Source organism: Mus caroli, unplaced genomic scaffold (genome assembly GCF_978045245.1).
Source record: "Mus caroli unplaced genomic scaffold, Mus_caroli_1 scaffold_8, whole genome shotgun sequence".
Classification (NCBI taxonomy): Eukaryota; Metazoa; Chordata; class Mammalia; order Rodentia; family Muridae; genus Mus; species Mus caroli.
This window is the reverse complement of record NW_028227263.1, coordinates 76499883-76516418: the sequence shown is the minus strand read 5'-3', so window position 1 is coordinate 76516418 and position 16536 is coordinate 76499883. Positions and strand designations below refer to the sequence as shown.

At 43.1% G+C, this 16536-nt stretch overlaps 2 long non-coding RNA genes across 7 annotated transcripts in view; both read left to right on the top strand.

The window, feature by feature from the left end:
* Positions 1 to 2866, top strand: part of LOC110297832 (uncharacterized) — a 41339-nt gene extending 38473 nt beyond the window's left edge. For all 6 annotated transcript variants that reach the window (XR_015047866.1, XR_015047865.1, XR_003837141.2 and 3 more), the window contains 2 exons: positions 478 to 614; positions 2760 to 2866. This is a non-coding gene — a long non-coding RNA (uncharacterized LOC110297832). The remainder of the gene's footprint in view (positions 1 to 477; positions 615 to 2759) is intronic.
* Positions 2867 to 6521: 3655 nt separating this feature from the next.
* Positions 6522 to 16536, top strand: part of LOC147002962 (uncharacterized) — an 88293-nt gene continuing 78278 nt past the window's right edge. Inside the window, exons 1-4 of the long non-coding RNA XR_015048047.1 lie at positions 6522 to 6579; positions 6649 to 6760; positions 6893 to 7054; positions 8900 to 9010. This is a non-coding gene — a long non-coding RNA (uncharacterized LOC147002962). The remainder of the gene's footprint in view (positions 6580 to 6648; positions 6761 to 6892; positions 7055 to 8899; positions 9011 to 16536) is intronic.

Here is a 16536-nt window from a genome sequence, read left to right as displayed (position 1 = left end):
GAATGTACTGTATCAATCATACTGACTTGAAAGAGATTCTAATCAGAGTCTTTGTAGAGATGAGCATGAAGGCTGGGCGTCTTCTAGAACAACGCCTGTGTAGAGATTGTGTGAATGGGCTGGCCTTGGTGTACAAAGGAGGAAAGAAACCATTGGTTTGATTTCCACAAGTCAGAAGATTTCCATTTCCGTGCTGTTTGCTTTCCTCCTTTTCCAGGCAATAAATTTAGCATCATAGACCAAAGTGCTTTTGCTTTCTTTTCTGTCTCTGTCATCCCTCCCCAAAGCCGGGTATTAGTGAAGGCTCTTGAAAAGCTGCTCAAACCAACTGCTTCTCCACATTATCTCTCTGGAGCTCGGGTGACAGGCCTCATCAGGTTTCACCTTCTGCGGCTTGTGGTCACATATGGGCTGTGCGTCTTGCACCTCACAGGAAAATATTTGTGTGTTGGTCTCATCAGGTTTCTTCTCTCCTAGGACTGGTCCTGTTTGGTCCATCTTAACACTGTTGGTTAACAGTGGACTCTGACTTTCATGAGGATGACTGGACATCCTCTGGGATGCCAGGAGGCTGCCCTTCCCTGCTTTGACTTTGTTCTGTCAGACTTGATAAGGTTAGCAACTATAGAACCAGGGGATGTGGAGAGGGAGGGGGTGGTTAGAGGAGGAGAGGGAGGGAGGGAAGGAGGAAGGGAGGGAGGGAGGGAGGGAGAGACAGACAGACAGACAGACAGACAGAAACACACACACACAGAGACAGAAACAGAGAGAGACAGAGACAGAAACAGAGAGACACAGAGAGAACCCTGTTAGCCAGAAGCCAAAGTCATTAATTAGCTGTCCTCTTGTATATTCTCCATCTCAAGTCCAATGATCCTTCTGAAACTCCTGCCCCCATTCCTGGGCTAGGGTGACAGCCTGGAAAGGCCACACCTGGGATTTTTACTGAGGGATCAGAACTGAGGTCCTCAAGCGTATTCACCAGTCATTCTTACCCACTGAGCCATCTCCCACCCCTGAGCTGTTTCTGAGATGGGGTGATACAACACTGTGAGAAAGCTCAGGGGAGGAACCTGGCTTGGGACCTAAGAATGGGAATCTATCCACGATTTACCTGTTCGTCCCCATAGCTAGGAGACACACAGAAGCCACCGTGCACCTTTTAAAAAAGTTGATACTTGTCCTTTCTTACCATTTTTTTCTTTGTTCTTTTCTATTTCTCATTTTGTTCATTAATACTAATTCTCATTGCCTAATGAAGAATAGTGACATGGCTGTGCCTATATTGCTACTGTAAGGACTGTTGGCAAAACCCAAGAACTATACTAACAAATACCTTCGTCTCTCTTCCCTCCCCAACCCCATGGTCTCTTCTGTCTTAGACTGCCCTTAGACTATATGTAGCCAAGGAATATCCTCAATGATCCCCCACTGAGTACTCAGAGTGACTCTGCTCTTATGCCCAATTTATGCAAGGATGTGGAATGAACCTAGGACTTCATGCATGCAAAACAAGCAGCTTGTTAAACTTGAGATACATTCCCAGCCCTTAAATCTTTATGAAAACATGGTTTGGAGGCTACCTATGATCTGATAATACTAAGATTATGTAATAATCATGTGAAAAAGTAAACAGAAAAGCTTATATCCAGGGAAAACAGGCAAATTTGTAAGGGCTTATCTGTAACTAATTAACAAAATGTCCGGTGGTATCAGCAGCAAGGCTTAAAGCTTTCTCAGGATGAGATAGATGTAGGCGCTATGTGAATAATCTTCAGCTAAGAGAATCTGATTGATATTCTGCCAGTTTAAGGGAGGCCCGAAGAAACAACTCTTACACAGAAGGTCCAAAGGTCACAGAAAGGAAAGCATCTAGATCCATTTGAGACTTTTGTCTTGGACTGGGGCCCAGAACAGTGTTTTTAAAAACTTGCTTTATGTGAGAACATATCTGAAAATATTAATGGAATTTGTGGTTACTTTCTCCAGAAAAAAAAAAAAACATCCATCAATAACATCTTTGGGTATCTATTTACTTTAAGATTTGGCCTGCAAGTTTTCTTTGATCTCTACATCTATCTGTCTATCTATCTATCATCCTTCTATCTTATCAATCTGTCTATTATCTATCTATCTATCTATCTATCTATCTATCTATCTATCTATCTTTGTGTGGTATGTAACAGAAAGATATATAGATATAGATATAGATATAGATATAGATATAGATAGATATAGAGAGATTAGTGTGCGGGGCCGTTTTCCCAATGTTCCAAGCATAGACAGTTTCTTCAGAATGTGTTTCACCCTTGGATGACTGAAGACTATAAAGTCATGATAATGAATAATTCTGGCTTCCCCTCCCCTTGCCCCTGAGACAGGGTTTTGCTGTGCATTCCTGACTGTCCAGGAACTCATTTTGTAGACCAGGCTAGCCTCGAACTCACAGATATCTGCCTGCTTCTGGCTTCTGAGTGCTGGGATTAAATGCATGCACTACAGTTGTCTGGCAGGTTTCAGTATTTTCAATTATATCATGCTTTTGAATTTTAATTCCTATTTGTTTATTTATGTGTCAAACACACACACACACACACACCCCACACTGTTCATGTGTGAAAAGTCAAAGGAGTCAGTTGTCTCCTGTGGGTTCTAAGGGTCTAACTCAGACTGCCAGGCTTTGGGACAAGCCCTGTACCTGGTGGGCTATCTCTCTGGTCCTTCAGCAATCTGTTTAATATGATACTTTGTCTTTGTAGATTTTGACTTCCAGTTAAAACCTGCCATCGGGTGTTCAGCAGGAGAGTGAAAGAGCGCCAAGCACACTGTACCAGCATCAGAGGCTGAGCCTGCCAGCAGAACTGACTCTGATGGAAAAGGGTGTCCTAGGGTGAGTGGACAGGATTAAGAGCTGCTTTTGTTAGAACACCTGTGAAAGGTAGTTTCATTCAGCGCATATGTCATAAGCACACATGTGTAAGACAGAACAGTCTTAGATGATACCAAAGTGGGACAGATGATACCCATGTGTGAGTCTCCAGGAGGATTCTGAGGCATAGGGCTCTGGAAATAAGCTGCCAGATCTTATCCTTGTGCCTCTAATGAGATTATGGCCACTCCATGACTACTCCATCTCATGAAATATTTTCATCATTTGGAAGACAGAAATTATTTTTTTTTACTATTTCCACTTTCTGAAATTGAAAAAAAAAAAGCTCTCAGGTGAAATCCCTGAAGACACCAAGCTCTCTCTCTCTCTCTCTCTCTCTCTCTCTCTCTCTCTCTCTCTCTCTCTCTCTCTCTTTCTCTTTCTCATGCTTAGAGGTCACTGGGCTGCCGGCATCATCTACCTCAGAAACATCTCCCGCAGCAGTGCTCTCTGCCACTGTTACAGAAGAAGGCAAAATTATGAGCACTCATGCATCTGGTCAATTACACACTGCTCCACCAACAAGGGAAATTCCTTCTCCACTTCAGCTGGTGCACAGTGATGCCCTGGAGCCCAGGACGGACATGCCTTGTAACTTTTTAACCTAGTTAGTGTAACTGCCAATATTATTCCCGTTCATATAAATGTCTAATCCTTTCTTGAATCTTGCTAGACTATTTCCCTCAATAATATCCTGCAGCAGTGAATTCCAAAGGTGCGTTATACGCTGCTTTAAAAATATTTCCTCTATTCGTTTAAAATTTGTTGCCTTTTAACGTCGCAGCGTGGCCGGCACTCTGGCCTTAAGTGGAACAGGTTAAAGGCAGAGCTTCATGTCTCCCCAGCACTTTCTCTGTCTTCTCTCAGTATTTTCTGTCTTGTCACTTATAATTGTGATTAAACGAGATGATTTGACTAAGTGGTTTTATGCTACCTGGGACACAGAGAAGGCATTGGCCCAAAAGCTTTCCTTGATACTCAGTATGATTTATTAAATAAATATTTACCCAGTACCTATTTGAGTAGGAACTGTTTCAGTTTTGGAGAGACAGCTTTGAATAAGACTAGGCCATTGTTCAGTGGGACCTGACTTTTCTTGAGAGGAAATGGGCAGTAACGTGTGTGTAAATTATTAGGTGCCATTTCAGGGTCAAAAAAGATCTATCCATCCTCCACATCCTCAAACTGTACCAGACTTGGCCTGGTTTCTTGCTGTTCCCCCCCCCCCAAATCTGTAGCACTATAATTATTTACATAGCATTTACATTGCATTAAGTATTACAAGCTATCTGCAAATGATTAACGTGCATGCAAGCATGTGCATAAATTATAACAAGTTCCATATCATGCAATGGAAGGAACTTCAACATCGTGTGATTTCAGGTTCCTTGGGTGAGGGAGTGGTTTTTTTGTTTTGTTTTTTTGGTTTTTGTTTGTTTGTTTGTTTGTTGTTGTTTTTTTGAAAAGGGGGTAGTTGGGCCAGGCCATCTATCAGTCATCTATGTGACATCTGTGGCTCTGTGTTATTTGTTGAGTATGCGAATGAATCCAGATGAAGATAGGTCATTTTAGTTAACGTTGTCACACAAGATCTGGAAGGAAAAGTTCTCTAATGCTTCTTATAACTCCCAATCGTGTTGGAGTACACAAAGGAAGGGATTTAGACAGAAAGATTCCAGTTGCAAGACCTAAGGTGCTCTGTCTAAGCAGCTGAGTGACCTTGGGCAGGTCACCTCTGCTCAAATCCACAGCATTCTTCTTCATAAAAATAGGAAGTAAGTTTTCTTCTTTCTTGGGGCTTTGAGTACTTAGGGACCATTATCTGAAAATTCTTTTTTTTTCTTTCATCTTTAATCAATTTTTTTTTTACAGTCCAGTCATTATCCCCCTCAGGGTCTGCCCTTCCACAGTTCCTCATCCCATTCTTCTTCCCTTGTCTCCAGAGGATGTAGTCACCCTCCCACCTACCTCTCCAAGCCTCCCCATTCCCTGGGTCATGGAAGTTCTTTAAAAACTGCCAAATGGTGTAAATGCTGTAGAACTTTGGTCCTTTATTTTATTTAAAAATTTGTTTCTAGATAAGGTCTTGAGTAATCCAGACTGACTTCAAATTCATTCAAAAGCTGGGGATGGCCTTGAACTCCTGAGTTCCCTCATCTGCCTCTGTGTACCTCCATGTCCCTTTATGCGGTGCTGGGAGTCGAAGCCAGGACTTCCTACATTCTAGGCACTTTTCCAACTAAGCTACATCCTACAGCTGAGAGACCTGGTTATCCTTGCAATTGTTCTTCCACAGGATTCATTTCAGGCATGTGCAGGAAACCACACCCACAGCTGCACCAAACAGCTGGTCTTTCATTCTTCCCTTTTTGTCTTCCTTGTTTTATCAGTTCCCTAACTTATCCTTGCCTTTCCTGACAGCGCATCAATGGCACCTTGGGAGTGCCCACCCACCCTCACAGCTAACTTTGGGCATCTTCCTGAGCTTGTGATCTGTTTTTTTTTGTTTTTGTTTTCTTCTCTCTCTCTCTCTCTCTCTCTCTCTCTCTCTCTCTCTCTCTCTCTCTCTCTTTCTTTCTTTCTTTTTTTTTTTTTTTTTTTTTCGTTTTTCAAGACAGGGTTTCTCTGAGTTGCCCTGGCTGTCCTGGCACTTACTCTGTAGACCAGACTGGCCTCTGCCTCCCAAGTGCTGGGAATAAAGGCGTGTGCCACCACTGCCTGGCGTGATATTTCTTAAGGATTTCAAAAACGGAATCACATGAAGTTCTTACTCGTTGATTCAGTGGACTGGAGGTGATTGCTTGCTAGTATTTTGTTTAATGCTTCATCATCTTGGGTCAGGTTATCCAGACGTCTACACAGAAAGGCAGAGTCTTTGCCTGAATTTCTGAGTGAATCCCTCCCTAGAAACCACACTTTGACCCAATTACCTGTCTCTAGCTTTCCCAGGACTACATTCCAATGTGGTAAGTATATACCATTTCCTTGTGTAGCCTCTCATGATTCTTTCCAATTGTTCCTTAATGCACCCCTCCCCGGCCACCTTACTGAGGCAATTTGAAGTAGAGTCATGCACAACCCCACATAATCTTGTATTTAAAAGGCATCTCAATAAATTATTAGGATTGTTTACACGCATGGTTCAAATTTACTGGCAAATGGCTTGGGCCTTGGTTTTAGGATGTAGCTGCGAGCCAGGCTCCTTCTGGGTGAAAGTCTGAAATAGGAGAGGTTGCCCTTTGCTGTCCCTCACCAGCACTTCCTCTCCCTGGTTCCTGGCCTTTCAACACCTCCCTCCTTTCCCTGCCCTGAATAACTCTGAGGGGCTGACATGCCTTTTGCACCTTCATGTGAAGACGTTTTGTGGGTCCCTTCCCAGATCTGCCCCCAACCAAGGTGAGGTGCGCAAAGAAATAAATCTTCAATGGTATAATTTTAGATGCTCCGGCAGCTGAGAGGGCAGCTATTTTTGGGCTGTAGGGCTTTCTCCTTGACCCGAGGTGACACGGTTTTGCCTGTTGCTAGAGTAGCCAGCCAGCCCTGCAGAGCGTCCTTTTAGCCGCATGCTTGCAGTTCCTGGGATGGCCTCTTCATGCCCTCTACTGAGGTCCGTGCTCATCCAGAATTTTGTGTCCTCACCTCCTGCAGGGGTAAGCGTCTGTTGACAGGAGCCGAGGTAGGCTTGTTGCAGCGTTAACACTGCAGCCCAGCCTGAGGAGGCAATATAGATGGAGCTGACCCCCTCCATGCAGAAGATGGAGGAAAACTGATGGTCCAGTTCTTGTGTGTTCCTCAGTCTCCATGGTTTATCAGTTGCTTGGCCACCGTGCTATGAGTCACCCCTACTTGGATCCAGGCAGGTCTCCAGACCTCAGTGTCTCTGCCTCACCACCTACACTGCCTGGCTGGAAGCTGTGTATTCATGATGTCTCTTCTGACCACCCTGCTTGCTGTCTTCCCCAGGCTCCTGATGCAGCTGCTATCTGCAGACCTCCTGGACTGTCAGGGGAAGGGAGTGGGAGCTCCTGCCACAGATGGGTGGAACATCGACAAGAAGGGCTAAAGGTGGCCAAAAATAACAGTGCCTTCCAGATGAGGTGACCTCAGAGCCAAGAGCATCATGGGGTAGAGTATCTTGTTCCCAGTTTTATGACCTAAAAAGTACACAGAAGATGCAAAGATACTACAGAGAGAAGGAACAAAGTCTGCAGAGAACAGGGAAAGGCGATTAGGTATCATATTTTTTTTAAATAGGATTTTGTGGTACATGACCACAAAATAAAACACAGCCTTTTATACATGTTTGAAGAGAGAGCTAGAGCTATAGATAGATAGATGATAGATAGATTAATAGATAGATGCTCAATAGATAGATGATCAATAGATAAGGAGGTAGGTATATAGATAGATGATAGACAGAACCAAACACAATAGAAGACCAAAAGGAGAAAAAGATGGAGATGATATTGCCTTCCTTTGTTTGCTATTGAAACAAACTTAATAAATCCTCATTGAGACTCAAGTATGTCTGGTCCTATTACCTTTCTGCACAACATGTCACCCTAAAACTTACTGATATAAAAACATGGCCTTCACTGTATCACAACCAGCCCTGGTACTGAGTGTCAACTGGGATGAGCTGGGTGGGGTCTCAGAGGGTTTCCTGACATGGAGGCTGGTAGGTAGTCCAGGCTGGTTCTTCATGTAGGTTGCTTACTTTTGTACTTCTGATGCTTGATGCTGGCCAGCCATTGTTGCACCATGAGATGGGGGATGCATGAGCAGGGTCATTCCATGCAGTCATTGCCATCTCATCATTATCCTTCTCGAGACTGCTCAGTGGTCAAAAAAGTGAATGTCCCAAGACAAGGTAGAAACATAATCATCCCTTTGGTGGAGCCGAGTCACATACTGGGTTGGTTCACCCCTCACAAGGTCAGCTCAGGTTCAAGAGGTGGGCCCAGCGACATGTCTCTGGAGCTTCAAAGTGGTATGACACCTGTAAACATCTTAAACCTTCTAAGATAGCAAACCGTGATGTCAGCTGGCCCAATGCCAGTCCTCTAAGAGGATCTGTTTAGTTGAAGCTATAAAAATTCAATAAAGGACTGGGAATGTAGTCCAATAGTACAGCACTTGCCCTGCATACAAGAAGCATCATCTCTGTAAAGACAGAAAGTAACCAAGGGTATGTTCAGTGGAAAGCAATAAAATATCCCCTGGCCAGGGTTATGCGACAACAGGTGAGTGTATTGAAGAAATCCACTCAAAGAGAGGATTCCTGGAAGAGCTGTGTGTTATGGTGTACACCTATAATCCCAGCAGGGTGTGGGTGGTGGTGGATGTGTGTGTGTGTGTTTGTGTGTGTGGTGAGTCTTTAAGTCTGAGGCCATATATAGCAAAACTCTCACCTAAAACAAACAAATAAATAAGTACAATAAAAACTCCCAAAGTTTGTATATGTAGAGCTCATAGACCCAAAGCCATAAGGGAGGCCTGTGACCCCTTACTACCACTGGAGAGACTTGAAGGGCCAATGGAAGGATGCTGGGACATAGTGGCTAGCATCTTGAAAATATAGGGTGGGTGTTTTGCCAGCCATGCTCAAGCCTGCGCTCTTGCTTGCAGGAACTGCCCCACCTCACCTGGCTCCTGCCAGCTCTTCTGTGTTTTGAGCCTATTACTCTGCTCTGGTTGTAAAACTCTTCCCGATCTCTGAGTGTTCTGGAGCAGAGGCTGTCCTTTTTGTGTGTGAAGGACCAGCCTTCAGTCTCTCTCCCTGCTTACCAAAGAACAGTTAGCATCTCCTGGCCCTTTCATGTCTCGTTCTTCAAGCTCGTTGCTTGCAATATCTATTTTTATTTTGCTCTCCCCCTGAGTGGCCCCTGTCTCTTGTCTTCTAGAATCCTGTCTTGTTTTCCACATGTCTCATGCTTTCCCTCTCTGCTCTGGTCTGTCCTAACCTAGCAGCTAGTGGCCTGCCAATCACAGGACATCAGTCTGCACACTGCCCAGCGTCTCCTCCAGGTTCAGCTTTGACATCGTCCTCCGGAGGGCCTACTCCAATCTCAGGACTTTCAGGTGAGGTTCTATCTTTGGTAAGCATTTCCTCCACCCAGTCACCACCGAAAGCACTTTTCATCTGGACCTTTAGTCTCTGAATGCCAACCAGCATGGAATTCACCTTTAATCCTCAAAGAAGTTGGGTTCCTTTTCTCTTAGTACAAAGCCACATATCTCCACTGTGGAGAATTTAGAACACACAGAAAAGCAACATTATATTTATATACACCATTACTACCCTTTGATGGGGGCCCCTCTCGATATGATGATTTTTATAGACAAAAACCCGCCAGCACTTAGATGAAAAAGACTTTCTTCCGTGCTACTGGCTGGCTGGTAGAACCAGTTCTATGGGACATCAGTGCCAGGCTCCAGCTGATTAGAATAGGGTTAGCTATCTGGCCCTGGGTTAGGCGTGGGTCTGTTCTTTCCTTGAGATTAATTCAGATGGTATCTGAGACTGGACCTGTGATATCTCACTGAGGTAGAATTAGTCACTGTACCTGGAAAATGAAAGCTTTGCTGGGGAAGGTGGTTTGTAGGAGAGAATGAAGGAGGCTGCGAGGCACTGAGGAAAAGTCAGAGTTAAAGGAGCAAGAATGCCTTACACCTGACCCCAGTGTTTTCAGTGACTCTTCTCAGGTGGCTTTGCATCCTGATCTTGACTCTGTCCTTGAGCAGTGTCTATGAGATCCTAATACCTCCATCTAACAATGGTTATATGGTTGCTTTTTGTAAACTCCCTTTGCAAATGAATAAGATGCTAGAATCCTTCTGTGTTTCATATGGTCATCCAGATTATAATTTTCAGTGTGGTAGGTCAAGTGCTGTGGGGGAAGGGCACTGCATTCTATGTGAGCCACTTGCTCTCTGGTGCGGAATAACACTGAGTTCACAGGCCCTTCCTCGTCTCTTTTGCTGTGTGATTCGGGTGACAGACACTCTGTATCTCAGTGTTTTCATTTGTAAAATGGTAAATCACAAGGGATCTTAAAGTTCCTAGACTTAAACTTGCCACATAGCAGAGAGTGACCTTACACTTCCGACTAACCTGCCTTCATGCTGACTTGCTGGGGTGCCCTGACGAGGTGCCATGGTTAATCATCGCAAACCGGTTCTCTGCCAACAGCTCTCCTATTTCCACCATGTTAAAGCACAACCGCAAGAATACTTTCAGAGCTGAGCACTTAGGCACTGGTAGCTCCTTGGGTTGAGTGCCCCCATGCTAAAATACTGGACCAGAGATCAGAAGCACGAAACATGCATAACTGTGGTCCAGCATCACTGTCCCTGCAGTGTGTCTGCTACCCCCGCCTTTGCCATCCTCATCTTCTGCCTTCTTTCGTGGCTTTGGAGACAGTGCATTTCCTTCCATGTGGTGTGTGCTATACTCAACTTTCAACAAAATGAAGATACTGTCACATCTGACCTGTGGGACTCTTTCAGGTGAAATTTAAAACCACTCAGATAGTCACTTCCATGAGAGGGAGGTATAGATTAGGCTCGGAGATACACAGGGCCAACGGGTTAGATTTCCAGGCTACTAACCACACTGGTTGCTTTGCATCCTTCTTGTGAAAAGTTCCAGATGGTTCTAAGGAAGTCAAATATTGACTGAATTTTGACAGTGTCTATAAACTTTTTAGATTTTGTAAAGTGTGCTGAGAAATAGGATCATTCAGAACATGAACGCATTTATTCTTTGTTGTGTCTGGAGTCACCTACGAGCCTACTACAGCCTCGTAGCTTGGAAGAACATGGGTATGGGACTTAGTGATCTGCTTTTATTTATTTGTTTAAGTTTTTTTTTTTTTTTAACAACATCTCATTATGCAGCCTGGAATTTGCCATGCATTCCAGGGTTGGTCTTGAACTCCTGGAGATCTGCCTGCCCCTGCCAATCAGTGCTGGGGCTAAGGGCATGCACCACCATTCCTGGCTTGTGGCCTACTTTTTGAGGTCCACATTGTGCTATGCACTGAGAGGAAGGACAAAACTACCCACGTGACCTTGGTCCTTAAGGGGCAGAGTGTATTGGGGAAGTAGATATATAAATAACTATAAGGGAAAGAAATCCTATCAGGATGGGGTCATGCATCTTTGAGAAAGTCCAGAATTAAGTATTTTAAGAGTCAAGGTCTACACTTTTAGTCATTCAGCTGTTACATTTTTTTATTCTGCTCAAATTGATAGAATTCTGGTTGGTCTTTTTGTTTGTTTGCTTGTTTTAATTTAATGTCCAACAATGATCAACAGGAAATCTTTAGGCAAAGATTTTTGTCTTTCAAAACATGGACATATTGGCAATATTGAGACCCAGTCTACTAGGTCGTAGACAGAGGGAATGCCAATAGCAAAGAGGAGTTGATGTTTTAGTTAATAAAGGGGTTTTCCATTGTTGTCATCTTAAACCATTGACCCTACTCCGGTCTGTTGTCTGAGGCCTTATTCCTTTCTGCTAGCTGAGTGTGAGCTGCAGCCAGAGCTTAGGGGAGAATCCCTAGTTCTCATACAAAGTGTCGGGGAAGGCTTAGTAGTTTCTGCCAGAGAGGAGGCATATAAGGTGAAGAGGAATTTGAAAAGTATGGAGTTTTTACAGAAGGACCTTCAAACAAGAGAAAAGAGACTAAGACAGCATGGATGTGTACTAGAAGACTGAGAGGTTGACAGCTAAGGATCCCTCGCAAGACCCATGCTCTACACATCTGTGTGCAGGACCTGGCAAAAGCCGGACCGACAGTGCAGGTGATGTAGGCGAGAAGATGCAGGTGTGAGGAATGGATGAAGAGACTGCCCACAGCGGTTACAGGAGAAAGCTGGAAGCGAATCCCAGCCTTTGCTAACTATGGAGCTTACAAACTCACCATTAGGATGCTGTGCTTACAGGGGCTTAAGAGAAGTTCCCAAGGCGCAAGTTGGAGCATCACTGGGACTCACTGCAGGGATGCTGGGAGAGCCGAGTGGTTAGAGGCAACTGCCGCCATGGCCACCCAAGAGAGCTGGTGGTTTTCCCCCAAGGTAGCCTCACTGCTCTTTTAGAGGAAGGTCTTGAGGAGGGAAATCCTGGCCTCATGGACCAGTGAGAGCCTTTTTCATGGAACCCTCTAGCCGCAGGGTTTTCTCCTTCTTTTAATTCTCAGGCACTTTGTGCCTGTTTGGGCCATATACCCAAACAGCTGCATGCAAAGTACTGCAACCAGTGTATTTTAAGTTCCTTAGGGGCAGGAGGAATTATGCTTTATTTACATATGTATATATATGATATATATTATATATATATATGTTTTAAATATATACATTTGTGTGTGTGTGTGTGTGTGTGTACGCGCGCGCGTGTATGTGTTATACATAGCTTTGTGGAGGCCAGTGCTTTGGTAAATGAATAAATTTCAAAATTATTTTTTTACAGATCATTCCTCCTTTGGCATGTAATTTGGAAGTTAGTAACAAGTTAAATACGCTTTCTTTCAAACTATGAAAATAATGTCCTTAAACAATCTACTTGAAGCTATCTTGAAATATAAAGAAAAGGAAGAATGGGAAGTTGTTTCGAAACAGCAAAGCCTTTAAGAGTCAATGTCACATTTATTGCTATAAAATATTTTTCTCTCTCTGTTAGACATCTGGATCCCATTACATACAGTATTGGGTACTTGAGTTCACCAGCCATTTTGCATACTAAGCAGGGTGCACACAAAATCCCCACAGACATCAACAGTACACATTTGCTCCTTGTAATTCTTACTTTACATTCACAGGCGACTCCTCTGTCACCGACTCGATGCTTACTGTTACATTTTTGAAGTTCTTTCTTCCTTCCTTACCTTTAGGACCAAACTCTGTACATATAAAAGGTAAAGAGGCTCCAAACCAGAGGGGCCTTTTGCTTTCTGTTACGTATGGCCCAACTATCTATAATCTAGTGCCGAAGTCAAGGAAACAGCTAAATCGTAAGTCTATATTTACTAGTGACGTTGACCCAGAAATGAGAAACACAATATGGAATGTTTGCTAATGAGTCATGAATTTCCTTATAATTGCTTCCACATTCAGGATAGTTCCCTTAAACCGTGTAATCTCGACATATCCTGAAACAATCCCATGTGTTGTAAATGATTTTGTTTTATTTCTTGGGTTACTGTTAAGGGCTTATTTTCTGGTTCATTTCATTTTCTTAAAGAAAACCACACACTCATGTGCTCATACACATGCAACAAGGGGAACATACATGCTCCTGTGGGTTTTTTTTTTTTTTTTTTTTTTTTTTTTGCCTCAGACTCCACTTATAAGACACAAAAAGAATAAAAGACTTCCTCATTATTTGGTCTGGAAATCAAAATAATCACATTGGTATAGACTATATACTAGGGCTCCCAATTCAAGCCTGTGAGAACTAAAGCCAGTGTTGAGCAATGTATCAGCCAACAGGCGTCTGTTCCTTTGCCAGGCTTCAGTATCCATAAGGGGAGAGACAGATACAACCAGCATTCAGTACAGTAATAATGGAAAATTAAATACGACTTTTAAAAACTGCTCACATTATAAAGTGATCTATTAGCATTATGTGACTGGAGCACTTAACGTGACTGATTCTAATTGCAAGACTTGGCCCATAGCACGCGTTAAAGAGCTGCAAGGGTGTAAAGGAAGGCATTTGATCTCTTTGGAGATATTTTAAAGCAGGTTTTCTTTGGAATAAAGCTTCATTCCTGCTGCACAAAAGATTGTGTGGATGGACTCTCTCAGCTCAGATGGAACCAGAGGTAATTATCGTTTCTTCTTTGATTCAGTCAATCAATAAGCCAAGTTGCAGCGGCATCTTTGCATGCATCCTCCTTTGTATCCAGAGCCCGTGGATGTCATGCCAAGGATGCATAAGCTTTTCCATGCACTGTAAGCTTTTCCAGGGAGCAGAGGGATTCTCTTAACAGGCTGTTTCCTTAAGACTGTCTTTGAGCCATGATGGTGGGTCTGGGAGATGAAACTACACTGTCACATCTTGAACTGAGCCTAATATACATTGTTCATCACAGCAGTGAGGATCCAGAGCACACACACCCTCACACTCTAGCTGTACCTACTAAGGAGTTTACAGGTTTCAGAAAAAGTTTGAAAATAGAGGTGTTCGTTCAACATTGGATGTAATTTTGTTATGATGGTTAAGTTTTGTTTTGTTTTGTTTTGTTTTTTTTTTCATCCCACTAAAGTCAGATGTTCTATTAACTGCATACCATTGGAAGCTGTAGACTTTGTGCTGAGGGCATCCCTGTTGCATGTTCATGTTTAAGTAGGTTAAGCTATGCTGAAATGTTTCCTTGATCTCCAATGCATAGGGATTTCTGGTTGGTGGTTTTCAGATCTCCCAGATAATGAAAAAAATTGCCAAACTAGACTTCCCAATTTTAAAGTGATGACCCACATAGTTATCCAAGTAGCCAACAGCAAGCTTTTGAATAATTGATTAAAAACCCCAGTGAAACAGTTAGGCTGTGGATATCAACTTTATTTTAAATGTATTATTCTTGCTGTTGTCCTGACCTGTAAACCCAGGGCCTTAGGCATTCTAAGCCAGTTTTCAACCATTCAGCTACACCCCAGTCATCAACCTTGTTTATTTAAAAGGTCTACATTTTAAAACTTGACACTATTTTGTAAAGGGCAGCAGTTGTTAGAAAGAAACTTAAAGGTGGTCAGACTTACTGTAAAATGGTTTTGGTTTGTTTGTTTTGTTTTTATGTAAAGTTTTTGTTAATTGATCCCTGTAACTTCTAATTGTGTTTTGTCTTCCAAAGCCTTGAATCTACACAAAGGAGCAGACCTGTGTGTCATTGACCTGGACTAGGAGAGCAGGCAATGAGAAGCTCATGACCATTGGCACTTTGTTAATAGAAACAACATCTTAAGGCTATGCTTGAATTGGGCAAAAATAATGCATACCGAACAAACATGAGGATCCCAGTCTGGATCCCTGGAACCCACATAGACCTGGTCACAGTATCCCATCTGTAACCTCACAGTAACCCGTGGCTCTGACAATGAAATGGGAGCTGGAGAATTCGTGGAAGCTCATGGGGAGATAGCCTGGTATACTCAGAGGTAAAAAACAAACAAAAAAACAAACCAAAAAACCAACCAGAGCCTATTTTAAATAAGGTAGGAGGTAAGGACCAACATCTAAGATCATTGTCTGACCTCCACATACATGACTTGGCACTCGTGCATGCCCCACCATACATATAAATATACATATCACACATACATAATACTCTTTTATTTACTGGTTTATTGATAGTGATGGTATGAATCCGAAGCAGGACCTTGTGCATAATGTTCCCTAGACCCAATGAACCAACATGAAGAGCATCTCTCATCAGTGAATATTGGCAGTGTGCAGGATTTTCCAGTGATGTGGTTTTATGCATCTTGTGGTGGGCTAATGAGTTAGAGTTTGTCCCATTAAGGAAGATCTTTTATGTCTTGTTATTTCAATAAACTGACCAGACTTACATCAAAGACCAACCATGGAACAGCTCCTTTGACAAACGCATGATACAGGGATGAAAATGGGGATGTTTCCTTCCAGAAACTCACAGGAACGACAGGAAGAAGCCACAGTTAAAACAGAGGGTCATGTATCATACCCACCAAATCACACCCATGAGCATCTACATGTTCTTGGACCTATGTCGGACATTAAGGGTAGACTGAGAAAATTAGATGAGGGCTACTTTTCTTTCTTCTTTGTTTCTCTTTCCCCTGCAGATTCACTGCCAAGTGAAGTGCAGGGATCAAGACTGTGAACAGGCAATGTCAACCACATACTCTGATAGGAAGCTGGGATTTTGAGTGGGTACATCATAGTCAGATCAAAGGCTGCAAGAAAGTGAGTAAGGGGCGTGCCATTTATTCAAGATGAGTGTGTAAGGATGTAGAGATTGGATTTTATAAGATCTTAGGCTCCCTCCAGTCCCATGGTTCTTAACCTGTGGGTTACGACTCCTTTTGGGGGGGGGGGCGGTCAAGGACCTTTTCACAGGAGTCACCTAAGACCATCAAAACCACAGATATTTACATCACGATTCATAACAGGAGCAAAATTGCAGTTGTGAAGTAGTAATAAAAATAGTTTTATGGTTAAGGATCATCACAATGTGAGAAACTGTATTAAAGGGTCACAGTATTGGGAAGGTTGAGGACCACTGACCTAGTCCATTTCCAAAGACCCTCTATAGCAGAAGTGAGTGTCTGTCTTTTCTCTGATGGCTTTCAGTTGCAAGGTTCAGTTTTCTGGACCTGACTCAACAGCTCTTTGATTTTTTTTTTTTTTTACCTGATGTCATATCTTTTATTTTGTGCTGACAGGCCTGGGGCTAAGTTCACACAGATGCTGGCAGGAGACAGGCTTGCTTTAGAACAGTCTTCATCTCTACCTCATCTTATTCTTCTCTACCACCAGGTCCTGGAGATCTAGTCCTGCTGGTCTGCTAATACCCCTTTAATCTTCTAGGCTGTTACCTACTTACCCAAACCTTTGTACATTCTGT